The sequence below is a fragment of the Bidens hawaiensis genome, unplaced genomic scaffold (assembly GCF_021521415.1).
Source record: "Bidens hawaiensis isolate Kalapana, Puna unplaced genomic scaffold, B.hawaiensis_p1.1 tig00013027_1, whole genome shotgun sequence".
Taxonomy (NCBI): domain Eukaryota; kingdom Viridiplantae; phylum Streptophyta; class Magnoliopsida; order Asterales; family Asteraceae; genus Bidens; species Bidens hawaiensis.
In genome coordinates, this window is record NW_027492096.1 from 661,627 (window position 1) to 673,247 (window position 11,621).

Below are 11,621 nucleotides of genomic sequence, written 5' to 3' on the forward strand. Positions count from 1 at the left end.
CAAAAATGTCAACAACTAGGATCGGGTTCAAGGGCATCTTGTCTCGCTTAGAAATACTCCCGAGTTGTTGACACTTTAAACAGTGTGTCGCGAACTCGTGAGCATCCTTATACAATGAAGGCCAAAAGAAACCACTCGTTAAAACTTTTCGAGCAGTTTTCTGGCCACTGAAATGACCACCATACGCAGACGAATGCGCGTGTTCCAAAACTGATCTGACATCCTCCTCGGGTATGCTAGCATCGTCTGATCATCTGATCTGCACCAATTTTAAACAAATCCGGATCGTCCCAAATATACTGTTTGGCCTGGGTCATTAACTGTTTCTTCTTTCTCCTTGGCCAATGCTCTGGTAAATCACCTGCAACTTTAAAATTAACAATGTGAGCAAACTAAGGATTTTGTGAAACTGCCAGGATATGTTCATCCGGGAAGGACTCGTTAATGGGCCCATCAGTGTTCCCATTTTCCACCATAATTCGGGTCAAGTGATCTGCAACAACATTTTCACTCCCTTTCTTGTCCCGAATCTCTAAATCAAATTCCTGTAACAGCAAAACCCATCTGATAAGCCTCGGTTTTGCATCCTTTTTATCCATGAGGTACCTGACAGCAGAATGGTCAGAATATATAATAACTTTACTACCCCAAATATAAGACCGGAATTTATCTAGAGCATATACTACTGCTAGTAACTCCTTCTCGGTTGTGGTATAATGTGATTGAGCATCCGAGAGGGTTTTACTTGCATAGTATATGGCAACGGGTTTCTTGTCAACCCGTTGACCCAAAACAGCCCCGAATGCATAATCACTTGCATCACACATTATTTCAAAAGGTAAACTCCAGTCGGGTGATTGCAAGATCGGGGCTTTAACTAATTTTAATTTTAAAATGTCGAAAGCCTTAGCACATTCATCATTAAAGTCAAACGGGGCATCCTTAAGCAATAAATTACATAAGGGTTTGGTAATGTCACTAAAACCCTTAATAAACCGTCTATAAAACCCGGCATGCCCCAGAAATGATCTAATGCCTTTAACATTGGTGGGATGAGGTAAAGTAGAAATGACTTGGACCTTAGCTCGGTCCACCTCGATCCCCCGACTCGAAACAACATGGCCCAACACAATTCCCTCTTGGACCATAAAATGGCTCTTTTCCCAACTAAGAACCAAGTTCATTTCGACACATCTTTTTAAAACTCTTTCGATTGGTTTAAACAAGACTCGAAAGATGTGCCCAAAATCGAAAAATCATCCATGAAAATTTCCAAAGACTCCCCCACCATATCTGAAAGATACTCATCATGCACCTCTGAAAGGTGGCGGGGGCGTTACATAACCCAAATGGCATTCGCCTAAACGCGAATGTGCCATACGGGCACGTAAACGTGGTCTTTTCCTGATCTTCAGGATGAATAGCTATCTGGTTATACCCGGAATACCCGTCTAAAAAGCAATAAAATTTTTGACCAGATAGCGTTTCGACAATTTGATCAATAAACGGAAGCGGAAAATGATCTTTTGATGTTGCCGCGTTCAGTTTACGATAATCAATACAAATGCGCCACCCGGTTACCGGCCGGGTGGCGACCTCGTTACCTGAGTCGTCCTTGACGACTTGGATGACCGGCTTTTTCGGTACTGTCTGTGTCGGGCTCACCCACGTGCTGTCTGATATGGTAAAGATAATGCCAGCATCTAACCATTTCAGCACTTCCTTCTTCACTACTTCCCTCATGTTCAGGTTCAACCTCCACTGAGCATCATGTGCGGGTTTGACAACAGGATCTGTTAAAATTTTGTGCATCACAATTGAGGGACTAATTCCCTTCAAATCCGCTATCGTCCACCCGATCGCTTCTTTATTCGCAACCAGCACCTCCATCAAAGCATTCTCCTGTTCAATAGATAAGTTAGAAGCCATAATAACAGGCAATGTATTATTCGTACCAAGAAAAGCATATTTTAAATGCTTTGGGAGCTCTTTCAGCTCGACTTTCGGTGCTTCCAGCATTGACGGTTTCAACCCGGTATCAATCTTCTCGGGAAGCGGTTCCACCTGAACTGACCATGGTGGACGGTCTCCTCGCACAGCTGCGATCTCCATTTGTCTTTCATCATCTTCCAGCAACTTGTCTGTTTCCACCTGTAACCTGTCAAACAAAAAACACGTCTTCGCTGTGCCATCCGAACTGACGACAGAGTCGTATAGCGGAATGCACTCGTCAATGACATCAGCCATAAAGCACTCGTCATCGACCGGAGAGTTATCTCCACGTGTGAAAACATTAATTCTCAGCTTACGGTTACCGAATACCATGTCAACAGTACCATTTCTACAATTAATGTTGGCATTTGCGGTAGCCAAAAATGGTCTACCGAGGATAACCGTAGGCTGTTTAGTCCTCTCACCCGAAACATAATCGAGAACTAAAAAGTCAGCTGGAAAGTAAAAGTCTTCCACCTTGACAATAACGTCTGTCAATATTCCTCGGGGCAGTTTCGGTGTTTGGTCAGCCAAGACAACCGTGGTGGCAGCCGCACGGAGCGGACCAAAATCGTACTGGTCATATAAATTGCCCGAAAGAATACTGATGCTAGCTCCAAGATTTAGAAGCGCCCGAGTCATTTTAAAATCACCCACTTGAATGGGTATAATGGGCGTTCCCGGATCTTGTAGCTTGGGTGGAAGAGAACCCGAAAGAATTGCACTCACATTGTCGGTAAAATCAATTTGTTTAGGAATCTTATGACTCATTTTCTGCGTGCACAATTCTTTTAAATACTTAGCATAGGCGGGAATTTGTTTTATAGCATCTAAAAGAGGAATATTAATTTTGACTTGTTTAAACGTTTCCCACATTTCTTCTTGTTGCGGGCCTCGTATTGATGCCATCTTCGCCTTTGATGGCGCCAACAAAGCATCGGGATATGGAACAGTTTTCACCTTTTCCTTATCCTTAGAGTTGTTGGTGTCATCCTTCAGAACCGATTTATTATTTTTAGTTTCACTTTTGTTAGGTTCATTTAATTCAATCGGTTCTGGTTCGTCATCACTGACTGTGAATAAAACTCGTTTAGAAAGACTTGTTGCATCTCGGCCCAGTTTCTGATACTGTGTGTTGGTAACCAGCACAGTTTCGCTTTGTCTTTTAATGAGAACTGGAATAACCGCAACCGGACTTCATCCTGATCGTACGTACCATCACCAATAGACCCGCAAACAGCCGAAAAATCGATCAAGTGCGAATACGGGTCTTCCGAAGCCATCCCGTTGAAATGAGGAACGATGTTGATGTAAGATGGCTGGGACTTAAAAGTTTGCTGTCCCTGCACTCATTCTTGTGGAACCAACGGGGATGCTCCGTCTGAGATAGCCGGTCTAAACCGACTGTTTACACCATGAGCCGGGGATATGTAATTTCTCCATTGCCCCCCGGGGTTTCCCATACCGCCCCGGTTAACCGGAATACCACGAACTCTCTCGGGCCGTTTCGCCCGATTTACCCTTTCTCGATCCCTTCGGTGTCTGTTAACGAGTTCAGCCCGTCTTCGAATTACCGGCTCTTCCACTTCTTCTTCTTCACACTGATTATCACCCTCAGCCTCCGGTTCACCAACCTCGTTCTCGGGTTCAACCTCCAGATTTTCTCTAACCCATCTGTCAACTTCATCCTCAGCTGCCCAAAAACCTTCGTTTCCATTATTCTTTTCACCCTCATCCTCATCTTCAGTCGGAACACTCGATCGAACATCATCAATATTTATCCGAACTCGGCGTTTGGGGTTATTGTTTGGAGCGGATGTTCCGGCTTGGTTAAAGTCAAGGTTTAGGTTTCGGTTAGGATTTCGGTTTCGGTTTTGATTTCGGGTTCTGGAGGCACGAGCTGAGTTGTTTTGGTTATTCTGGTTATTGAAGTTTGGTGGGTCGGGTATGTTTTCTGGGTGAAACATATTGGTTCGTGGAAGTGGGTCTTGGTTTTGGGTATTGTTCTGGTTCTGGTTTTCGTTCTGGTTCTGGTTTTGGTTCTGGTTTTCGTTCTGGTTCTGGTTCTGGTTTTGGTTCTGGTTTCGGTCTTCCATTTGGGAGTTTCTGATTTGTACTCGGTTCTGCCGAGCTACTCTCTCAATTTCAGGCTCGTAAACTAACGGAGATTGTCGGCCCGAATGGCGGGTGCGCATAAACCTGTAATCTGCACAACTAACACAACCCGCGTAAAATGAAAAAATACAAATAAAATAAAATAAAATAAAATTTAAACTAAAAACTGAAAATTAAATAAAACACGAAAATCAAATAACACGAAAGACACTAAGCGCACTAATTCCCCGGCAACGGCGCCATTTTAATGACCGTCGTTTGAGTCAATCAAAAACCTAATTATTCTAAATAGATAGAGCAAGTAGGGTATCGTATCACAAGGAGTATGTGGTCAATGCAATTCGTGTAACATATTTATAATTATGAAGTAACTGGTTTTAGTGCTGATCACACAAGCAATATTTTAAATTAAGAGAACTAAGCAACGAACAAATAAACGAGTTGTAAACAGTTAACAAAGCAAATCACACCCGGGAATTCAAGTAAGCAACCAAACAGTATCTCATGCAACCTAACAGATTGATTATCAACGATAAACTGAAAATTGATCAACTAGACAAAACCTTAGACGCCAACAATTACATTACACACGGCACTGGTTATCAAACAGTCCTTGCCAGTGTGACTCAGTTAAGGGTAATTGCACGTTTTATTGTATTCAATCTAACCAAACAGTTGACTAATTATCTAGCAACTGGTAACAGATCGTTCAGACCAACGTAAACCTAAACCGACCGAACACACAGAAATACTAAACATCAATAATCATATATCAATCATCAATAATCAAAACATAAGTATTCTTAATCACAAGAGAAAAACTGTAAAGAGTTACAAACTATACATCTCGGGTGCGATTCTAGGAGATTAGCCGAGCCTAGACATGATTGAATCTTCGATATGGATGATAGAAATCATATGTAGGGTCTTGACACGAGCTATGATGGTAGAAATCGCCTTCTTGGACTGCTGTAATCGCCTATCGTTCGTCAAAACGGAGTTAGGGTTCTTGTTTGATGAAAAAGAAGATATAAACTCAAAATCCCGTCTGCACTCCCGTCGCGGTACGCGACGGGGTCTTCTATGGCCCATCGCGTACCGCGATTGACCAAAAAGTCAGCACACACGCGATGGGTTCTGCTACAGCCAATCTTTATTCTTTTCCTCGTTTTGCGTGCCGGACATCCCAGGTCTTCATTCCGTGTCACAACAGGTCCATATTGAGTACTTTAACGCCTGTGACCTGAAATCCAATAATACACGTATGAAGTATCGATAGTTCTAGAATAAACAGTTAAAACTAAATAATAAAGAAACTAAAACATATACAACTTAACCGACCATCATAGTTTAGAATAATTATAATAAAAATCGTTTAAATTCGCTTGTTACAAGTACCTAATTTATAGTTAATAACAAATTAATTTTGATTTACTTTATTTTGTTGTTAGTAGATTGTATTTGTTGATGTAAGGTTTACCATGAAGATAATAACATAACAAAATAAATTAAAATAAACTATAGTGTATTAACGCGTTTGTAAGTTTACCATCGAATGCTAGTCAGTGTTTCTCTTGGCGTTGAAACTACACGTTTACAAAAATTGCACTCTTAAAAACATTTAAAGGGCAAATAAGAAATATCAAAATGAGTAACTGTTTGAATTGCTCCTCTTATTGGAAGACGTTGATTGACCAAAATTGCGTTTATTTGATTGTGAATCTGTAATAGAATATAATATGGTTAGCATATGAGAAAGATGAACAACATAAATATAAAAACCGAAACTTATAGAGCATGATATTTCAATTTTGTTTGACTTAATGAAGGATTTTAGTACATAAAACAGAAAAATTAGAAAACCAGGACAACGTATTAACTTTCGTCACAATTGTAGGTTATTTATATTGGTGTTCATATAAATATTAAATAAATGAAAATTAGAAATATTACACGAAAACAAGAACATTACTTACTATACTGGATAACAAGACTATCATTTAACTTGAATCGGCACACACGATTAGAAATTCATTTATGTAAAAATATCTAACCCACCAATATTGTGTATTGCATATGAATCAATAAAAATTGTAAACTTAAATATATACTCAAATTAGGAAACTACAAAAGATGTTAATTGAAATCGATTTATATAAGGTAATTAATAAAATGTGATTTACAATGGAATGTTGTGTGAAATTATAAAGAAATGAAATAACCGTATTCATATAATTAGACGCATATTTTGTGCTAGACAATATATATTGCATTACTAATTAGTTGAATATTTAATTTTGAATCACAACGCATAGTGGACTAATGAATCTAGAAATTGCATTTTAGTAATTATTTGAATATTTATGGTTATGTGAATTTACAAAAAAAAAAAAAAAAAAAAAACGTAAACATTTGTTAATTTAGTTCCATGCCATTTTGTGGCTTAATTTTTTTTATAGAGAATGGTTGAATTGACTTTAAACTTCAAAATATGCATTTACTATTAATTTATGAATATCTAAGGCTGTTACATTATTATATGAATTAAACAAACATAGTTATTATTGTAGAACAATTTTGGTGGGTGAAAATATTTAATTTCCAAGAAATTCTAAGAATGCATAGTATATATGAAATTTATGGGAATTGACCAATAAAAAGAAGGCAAGTGTTCAAACACCTTATTCTTTAATAATATAGGTAGATGAAGAGGGTGATTTGACATTAATAAGAAAGGAAATATGTGACATGACATCTAGGTGTACACCCTAGAATGATGTCATGTGAAACTGTTGTATTTATTTAATAGAGTAGTAAATAAGAAAAACAATAAGTAGAAGAAAAAGAATGCACTTTGGTAATTAAGTTTTATTAATTGAATGAAAAATAATAATGCACAATATATATAATGCATCAAACTTAAGCATGCAGGTAAGAAGAGGCCATGTGTCCAATTGATATTTTATTTTCTTTTTGAATTATTTAATTATGAAGAAAATCACATAAGTGATTGTTATATATGAAAGCAATATGGTTGGACTAATAAACAAAATGAAAGGAAACATAAAATTGATAATAAACACTACAATTAAGCAACACACTCAAACAAAAACACAACACCTAAATAAAGATAAAATACAGTAATAAAATAAACTTAAGACACTTATCGTCTTCACTGAATCCCTTTATTATTAGCCTTTAGGTAAGAGATAAACTCCATCACTTCTTAACATTTGGGTTTAGAAGAACCATCCCTTTAGCAACATTCATCTTGGTCTTTGCTTCTTCACTATTGCTTTTTGTAGACGATATACATGTCTCATCACCAACATCATAAGTATCAAGTAATTTCCCTTTCAGTTTGGCATCTTTAACTGGCGTGGATTCAACTTTTTCATCACACGATGGAACATCTACAGCATCTTGAGAAATTGAAATAGGGGTCACCTGTCATCGGTCGGAGTAAAATGACCCTATAAAGTGTGATAAATATATAAGGAAATAATTACTATTATTAATATTGGAAGTATGTGACTTAGTACAATTCAAATTCAAGTTCACAGCAACGGTTAAGGAGTCATTTTCATTAGACTTAACATGATAGAAAATATAAAAAATTAAAAAATGTTAGTCAGTGCTTTTCAGAATATGAAAATTAATAGGTAGTATTAGGGATGAGCGTTTTCGGTCGGTACCAAGTTTTGAGTTTTCGGTATCGATAGGGTTCGGTATGGTACAAGCATTTCTCGAATTGTGCACGAAATACCAGTATCGTACCGGTACCGAACCAAATATTTCGGCACCGTTACCAAATATGTCAATTTTACGGGATTGGTACCGGTCGGTACCCGTACCATCCTGAGTTCATCCCTACGTACTATATACTATGCGGTGTATATACCTGACCAACGGAAACTTTTTTCTCAAGCTCATACATAACGCCTCATCATCGTTTAGCTTAGTGACACCATAGACCTCATAGCAATTCTTTATATTACTGTCATTAACATCAATTATGATTGAAAATTTCCTCACCAATATGGCATTGAGTTGTTGAGAAGAACTTTGCATGGGATCAAACTAAATTCAAATAAGAAAGTATTGTTCTTAATTAATATACATAAACAATGATATTTGACACATAAAAGTACATTCAAGTAACACACTATTTTAGTTTATTGTTTGTATGTTTAATTTATATCCAAGGGTAAAATAAATAATACCTCATGATCACCCAAAAGTAACTCATCAACACATTTCTTCAACATCTGTCTTGCATCACGATCAAATAGCATGAGATACACAACACCAATTATGTCTTGAACACGAATTGGGATCTTGAATCAAAATAAAAAATGAGATTAAAAATAAATTAATATTAAGAATTGAAAAAAATTAGTACCTACAGTTTATTATAAAGTTAATTATTAGATTATCGGGACCAACATATACTCCTTGTAGATTACAATTAAAGTTTTTGTATTGATATGTTTTGACATTGTCAACAAAGGTTGATGATACCTAACAACTACAAGGTTTGCCTACAAAATTGAATACTGAATGGTTAAAGATTTGTAGATTGTTAACTATAAGTAAACTTTATTTACAGAATTTCTGATTTGTAAATTATTAATACTTATGACACAAAACTTACTTCTAGAATTGTGCAACGGTCGGAAATGCTGTAAAACGGATTGTTTTACAAAAACTCATCCTTAACGGTAATCAACATGGACACATGGACGCACATACTGGTTTATGTAGTTCAACATTAACTTGAGAAGCACTTTCGATCAATCTAATAACACAAATAAAAAAAATAAATCAATTTGCATACACAAGTTAATGAAATCACACAAACTTCATTTGTTGGTAATCAGTATCACTTTCATATACCATTTTTTGTAGTCAACAATCTCGTATATATAATCATCATTTATTAGCGGCCTTGAAATAGAGTTACCAAAACGAATTATTCACATACGGTTTTCCTATGAATATGTATTTAATAATGTTAGTAAATAAACAGTATCAATCAGTTTGCTATATATGAAATGGAAATGGTTTCAAATTTTATGAATACCTCCATAGTACTTCATTATTGCAAATTGAAGAACAATAACGAGATATTCTTCGATGAGATTTCTTGATACATATATAATCAATTGAGTAAGATAGTCGTCTAACAAAGTAACGAAGACAACTTGTCCCCTATAAACAAATAAAATGTAACTAATACGTATCGAAAACATCAAAGGTTGATAGTACAAAAGTTTAAATTAAAATAAAATAAGCATTTCCTACTTACTTAAGATCAACAAAATCTATTGTAATTCGCTATCGATTTTGAGCGTCAAATCAAAATGAGTTTTTGTTTTTGAAAAACTTGTGGCCAATAACATTTGAAAAAAATATATAATACATGCCCAATGTAAGTAGAATATATCTAATGAAAGTAAATAATAAAGTATAATAAATGATTAAAAAAAGTTTTAAAATTACAGTTACCTAGCGTTCCATTTTGAGTTACGTTATTTGATATGATATCAACAAATGAAACAAATGCCAACACATATACATGACCCTTAAAGTCATCACACACGGCTAGACGTGTATCAACATTAAAACAGAGTTTGTTAGGACAGTGAATGCATTTGAACTTTGACACACTTGCTTCCAGAGAGACGGCTTCCTAACAATTAATAAACTGTTCTCCCCAAGAAACACATCATGCCTTGGATTACAAGCCTTCATGACATATGACTGCATTCGGTTACCCTACATATTTGACATTAGAAATATAAATGAATTCAAGAGAGTTACAAAGAAGTTTGCTATTATGTTGTGAAATTCTGGGAAAGATTGGTTGTGAAAGACCGATGTGTTAGTGGAATATAGGAGGTAAAAATAAGTATAATTTTTAAAAGTTTGATAAAGATGGAAAGTATTAAAAACAAATTTTAATTCTTGCATAAAAGATGTATCTATGTTAGGCTGAGGGGTGTGGAGCGCGAGAGGGGGCGCGTGAGCCCATCACCACCGAGGCGCGAGAGGGGCGCGAGAGGGGCGCGAGCACGAAAAACAAAGCAGGCGCAAGGTGGTTCGCGGGTGAGGATGGGAATAAAGGTGGCCTGGGAATGCGTGAAGAGCCGTTGGGGCTTAGAAATAGAGCCGTTGGCTCTTTATTTTTATTAAAAAAATTTTTTTAAGAATGACGATTCCTTTTTCACGTTAGTTTTGATGCGACAGCCAGGAGGTGAACTGGCGGCGTTGCGGTGGTAGTATGGTGGCCGAAGAGAAAGTGGCTTGCTGGTGGTGGAGCTCGTTGCAAAGAAGAGCACAAGAGAAAGGGAGAACGAGATATAGTGATGGTAGATGATTTTGTAGTAAGTAGGGGTGGAGTTTGGTGATGATACGGCGGTCGCTAGAGGCTGGTTGTGGTTCCCGGTGGTGACGGGTTGGCTATGGTGCATCGCGCGGGGGTGTTACGGTGGCTTTCTGGTGGCCATATGGAGAGAATTGGTACTGTTGAGATGGAGCGAGTGAGAGTTGCTGCCGGTGGTGACAAAGATAGTTGTTGGAGATGGCGAAGGTGGTTGTTGTAATTGTGAATGGTGGTATGTTTGGGGCGACGTAAACAAGGGAAAGAGAGATAAGTTGTTGAAACTTGTTGTGTGTTTGAGTGTCTCACGTCTTTCATATGATTATAATGATGGTACATGATATGGCTCTTAATATTATCTAATAAATGGATGATGATGAATGCCGTTGGCTCTTTAAGTTTATTAAAAAAAAAAACCGCTCGCGCCCCTGCTCGCGCCCCTCCACACCAGGGCCAGGGGCGCGAGCGGGGGCTCCAACACCCATCTTATCAAGTTTCTCTCTCTGCCACACGTCACAATATTATTGGCTGGAGCCCCCACTCGCGCCCCCTCTCGCGCCCCCCACACCCCTCAGCCTTATAAAAATAAGTATAACCGGTATTTTAGTACATTGCTATATTTAAAGAAAACAGCCAACAATTAAATGACAATTAATTATTTCCAAAAATAAGAAGTTGACTGATGGAAAATTGACAAAACATACACTTAATTATCGTGTGTAATTGAATGAGATAATTATGATTGTTTGATTTTAGATATTTAATAACTTTAAAATGTAAGAAATTCAAATAAAATTACGTGGATTAACACTTTTAACAAAGTTTATTTTACATCTAATAGTTCTTATGAATTGTAACAAATTCAAATACAATTACATCGCTTAAAGAGTCATCTACAAAGAATCCTAGTTGATTCATATGCATCAAGAATTACACGAACAAATAGTTCATAGTTCATAAGAAATAAAGAAATACACCTACAAAAATGAATTTCATAACAATAAAATTATAAAATAAACAGGTTAAAATGGAAATCGATATTCAATGATGACCGTAACAATAAAGTTATAAAAAGAAAAATGTAATATCAATTGATGAAATAACAAATAATATATATATATATATTAATATA